Source organism: Gossypium raimondii, chromosome 13 (assembly GCF_025698545.1).
Source record: "Gossypium raimondii isolate GPD5lz chromosome 13, ASM2569854v1, whole genome shotgun sequence".
Taxonomy (NCBI): domain Eukaryota; kingdom Viridiplantae; phylum Streptophyta; class Magnoliopsida; order Malvales; family Malvaceae; genus Gossypium; species Gossypium raimondii.
The window spans coordinates 34,864,231-34,869,825 of NC_068577.1; positions in this window are offsets into that span (position 1 = coordinate 34,864,231).

The following is a 5,595-nucleotide window of genomic DNA, read 5'->3' on the forward strand; positions in this document are numbered from 1 at the left end:
AGGGCCCGATTTAGGAACGGTATGCATGTGAATGATTGGTTTATGATAGTATTAACATCTGGATGATATGAGGTTTAAATTTTTACTATTGTATGGTAATGCTCTATAACCCTAAACTGGCAACGGAGACTGGTTAGGAGTGTTATATTTAGTGGTATTAGAGATATGGTTTAGTCGATTCTAGGAATAACGTAGCGAAATAGAGTGTAGTATATACATGCCACATATATCTTGTGATAATGTGACGCTTTTGATCTGCTCTAATATTGTATTTTCTTATAGATTCAAGATGTCAGCTAAGTCGAACCAGGCTGTAGTTAACGAAGCTGAAAGTAATGTTCAAGCTTCAAACCCTGAAGTAAGTAATTGTGCATCGATCCCACAGTTCCTAGGTGACGAAATAATATTTTTTTGTTCGAATGATGAACCAGTGGTTCAATGAATTCAAGAAAGCAAATATTACAAATCCGCCGCCTCCACCCCCAGCTGTGCCTCCACTGGCACCTCTGGGTCCTCAAAATTCTGTACCTATGAAAGTTGCTAGAGTATCTGTAGATAAAATTTGGAAATGTGGAGCGAAAGAATTCAGAGGCAAGATGGATGATGATCTTGAAAAAGCCAAGTATTGGTTAATGAATACAACGAGAGTCTTCGCGAAATTGATGTGCACTCCTGAAGATTGTTTGAGATGTGCTATGTCGTTACTAAAAGATGAAGCGTATTTATGGTGGGACACTTTGAGCACGTTGACATCTAATGATCGTATTAATTAAGATTTCTTTCAGACTGAATTCAAGAAGAAGTATGTTAGTCGGCTATTTATTGACAAGAAAAAGAAAGAATTTCTTGATTTAAAATAAGAAAATCGGACTGTAGCAGAGTATGAACGAGAATTTGTGCAGCTAAGCAAGTATGCCTATAATATAGTATCAAATGAGGAGAAAATATGTATTAGACTTGAGGACGAGTTGAATTATGATATTCGTATGTCAGTGGCAGCACTAAAGTTACAAAAATTTGTAGAACTTTCAGAACGGGCTTAGAAAATTGAAGAAATTTGTAACAGTAAACGACAATTATATTTGAAATTTTGAGATTTTAACAAAAGGGGTCGTTCAAGCCTACTCAAGCGTCTCCATAAAAGAAATTTAGAAATGAAACAAGTCGACCAGCTGTTCCCTTAAAGTTCACTAGTAGAGAGAAATAGAGGTAAAGCAATTTCCTGTATGTTAATTCTCCAGCGGCTAGTGTTGGAAGTGTAAGAAATGTTGAAAGAACCATTCTTGTTTGTGATGATTGCAACAAAAGGAATTTTGGTGAGTGTCGATCAAATTCGGGAGCTTGTTTCTGTTGTAGATCTACTAACCATTTCTTTTGTAATTGCCCGAAAGGCAAAATGATTTTAGCAATCAACCAAATAAGCCTAAGCAACCTTACAGAGAGGTAGACGATCTGGAAAATCTAGAAACACTACTCCCGGTAGAGGGAAGAATAGTAAGATGAATGAACGATCTGAAGCAAGAACACCAACTAGAGCCTATGCAATCAAAGCTCGAAAGGAAGCTACTACCCCCAGACGTTATTACAGGTACTTTTTCTCTCTTTGATATTACTGTATATGCATTAAATGATCCTGGATCAAGTCATCGAATATATGCACAACATTAGTAGACAAAAAGAAATTACTTGTTGAGTTCACTAAATATACTGTCAAAGTTACGAATCCACTAGGTCAGTGTGTTTTAGTTAATCAAGTATGTAAATCGTGTCCACTAAAAGTTAGGGGTTACGATTTTCCCACTAGTTTGATGTTGTTACTTTTCGGTGATTTTGATATCATTCTGGGAATGGATTGGTTGTTTGAACATGATGCTATAGTGAGTTACCGAAAGAAGAAAGATAGCTTAAAGGGTCCAAATGGTGAATTTATTTATGTTAGGGCAGATGGGGTCGATTGTATTACAAATTTGTTTTAGCGCTGTCAGCTTTAAAATTGATTAAAAAAGGGTGTGAAACTTATTTAGCTTACGTTCTTGATTCGAAGTGACCGAATCAAAAATTGATCAAGTGCCGATAGTCAAAGAGTATGCTAATGTATTTTCCTGAAGAATTGTCCGGGTTGCCACCAACTCGAGAAGTAGAATTTGTGATTGAATTTGTGCCGAGCATTTAAAAGTGGTGATGCAAACTTTGAGTGAAAAAAAACTATATGCGAAATTTAGTAAATGCAAATTTTGGCTACGGGAACTTAATTTCCTGGGACATGTTATATTTTCTGATGCAATCAAAGTTGATTCGAATAAAGTATTTGCGATTGTTGATTGGAAAATTTCGAAGAATGTCTTTGAAGTTCGAAGTTTCTTGGTACTATTAGGTTACTATTGGCGATTTGTTAAAATTTTCTCGATCATTGCTTCACCTATGACCAAATTACAAAAAAACATTGAATTTGTTTGGTATGATAAATGTTAACAAAGTTTTGGTCAGCTTAAAAACATGTTAACAGAAGCTCCAGTGTTACTTAGCCTTAATCTGGAATGGCATATGTTTTTTACAGTGATGCGTCTCTCAATGGTTTAGGTTGTGTGTTAATGCAGTCAAGGAAAGTGGTAGCTAATGCTTTTCAACAGTTAAAGCCGCGTGAAAAGAATTATCCTACTCATGATCTTGAGCTGGCCGCTATTTTCTTCACCTTGAAGATATAGAGGCGTTGTTTATACGGCGAGAAATGTCACGTGTATACTGATCTCAAAAGCTTAAAATATTTAATGACCCATAAAGAACTGGATCTGAGACAGCGACGTTGGTTAGAGCTATTGAAAGATTATGATTTGGTTATTGATTACCATCCGGGAAAGGCTAATATGGTTACTGAGGCACTCAGTAGAAAGTCATCATTGTTTGCACTTCGAACGTTGAATGCTCATTTGGCTTTGAATGTTGATGGTTTTGTATTAGCGGAATTGAAGACTAAACCCTTGTTTCTACAATGAATTCAAGAATTTCAAAATGATGATCCAAAGTTGATAATGAAACGAAACTTGGTTTGGGATAATTTGACTATAGAATACAGTATTAGTGATGATGGTACATTGCATTACCGCGATAGAATTTGTGTTTCGAATAATTTAAATTTGAAACGTGATATACTATCAAAGGCTCACAGTAGTACATATTTCATTCATCTGGGTAGCACAAAGATGTATTGTGATTTAAACAGATGTACTGGTGGCCGGGTATGAAACGTGACATTTATGAGTTCGTAGCCAAATATTTGATTTTTTCAACAAGTAAAAGCAGAACATCAGGTGTCGTCGGGATTATTACAGCCTGTTATGATTCCTGAATGTAAGTGGGAGCAACTTACGATGGATTTCGTATCTGGTTTACCTGTAACTCCGAAAAAGAAAGATTCGATCTGGGTGATTGTTGACTAATTGACTAAGTCGGCCTATTTTATTCCAATTAAAAAAAATTACTCACTTGGGAGGTTAGCGGAATTGTATGTGTTAGAAATTGTGAGGTTGTACGAAGTTTTGAGATTTATTATTTTTTATTATGATCTGCGGTTTACATCGTGATTTTGGAGTAAACTTTACGAGACTTTGGTCACTAAACTCAATTTCAGTACAGTGTTTCATCCTCCGACGGAAGGACAATCAAAACGAGTAATTCAGACTTTAGAAGACATTCAACGGTGTTGTATTCTTGAGTTCGAAAGTAGCTGGGAAAAATATCTACCGTTAGTTGAGTTCGCTTATAATAACAATTATTAGTCCAGCATTAAAATGGCACTATTTGAAGCTTTATATGGAATAAAATGTAAAACGTCGTTGTATTGGTCCGAACTGAGTGAAGCTAAAATGGTAGGGATTGATTTGATTTAAGAAAATGAAGACAAAGTTTGAATTATTCGAGATTGTTTCAAAGTTACGTCTGATTGTCAGAAGTCGTATGCAGATTTGAAAAGAAAAGATATAAAATTTTCTGTTGGTGACCGGTTATTTTTAAGAGTTTCTTCGTGGAATAAGGTGTTGCAATTCAGCAAGAAAGGAAAGTTGAGTCTGAAATTTATCAAGCCATATGATATTACCAAAAGAATCGGTCATGTACCTTACATATTAGCTTTACCTCCTGAACTCGAGAAAATTCATAAAGTGTTTCATGTTTCAAAGCTAAGAAGGTATATATCTGATCCTTCACACGTGCTTCCTCAAAGTGAAATTGAATTTCAACCATATTTGACGTATTCTGAAGAGTCTGTGAAAATTTTGACTTGGGAAGTCAAAGAGCTTCGAAATAAATGAGTATCGTTGGTGAAAGTTTTGTGGCATCCTCATGGTACTGAGGAAGCTACCTGGGAAACCAAGGAATCGATGAAATTACAATATCCGAACCTATTTTCAAGTAACAATTTTGAGGACAAAATTTCCTAAGGGGGAGAGTTATAACAACCTATTTTTCAGTGGTGATGGAATAGTGATTTCAGGACCACAAATTCCCATCGTGTCAACTCGTAAATATAATTTATAGAATATTTACGGAGTCATTAGACTCGTATTAAAATTTAGTTAAGAAATTTTAACGTTTAGATATATAATTAAGTAAAAAGGACTAAATCGTAAAAAGAGTAAAAGTTGAGTTCTGTTAGTTAAAGGGATTTAATAGCTTTGAAATCTTAAATTAAGGGACTTGAATGGTAAATAAACCATTTAATGAATTAGTGGGTGTGCATGGGCTTATTGAAATTATTGATTAATGATAAGGGTAAAGTGGTAAATTAACACTTAAAAATAAAATTAAATAAGAAAAGATGAAAAAAAGTGATCATCTTCATGCTTTTGTCTTTGGAGAACTGAAATTCACCATTGAAGAGGAGATAAGCTTCGGTTTGAATTCTTCTTGCATGGTATGTGCATTTGATCCCGTTTTGAATGATTTTTATGTTTTTGAGATTGTTGCAACTAGGTCCAACTAGCCCGTACCTTCATTTTTGAAACGGTTAAAACTTTTAAAATTTGCCATTGATGAATCTTGAATGTTTTTTTATGACAACTATGTATTTGAAGATTTGATTGTGGTATATGGTTGTTTTGTAAAGTGATTTTTGTTAGATTTTGATTTAAGGATTAAATTTTTAAAATGTCAAAATTTCAAGGTTTGATGGTGAATTTGATGTGTAATAAAGACTGTTAAAGGGCCTAGAATAATCAATTGTAGTTTGATTCTTATAAAATGGTCAATTTGATGATTTTTGGGTTAGAGGATTAAATTGTAAAAGTTGTAAAAGTTTACTGAAAAATGTGTAATTAATGAAAATTTAAGGTTCATATGCATTGAATAGAATGTGAAATGTGTATGAGATTAACATATTATATTTAATTATTATATAGATCAAAACTTGGATAAAAAAGACAATAACCGAGGAAAAGGGAAAATAGCAAATTAATCCCTGCGTGTTGGTCGGAATCAAATAGTAGGTAAGTTCATAGTGTTTCAATATGTAAATGAATTTGTACTTGTATTCTTGCATTATAGTTCTTTAATTAAATGTTTACAGTTAACAATTGAATGAATGCACATAAGTGCGTCTGT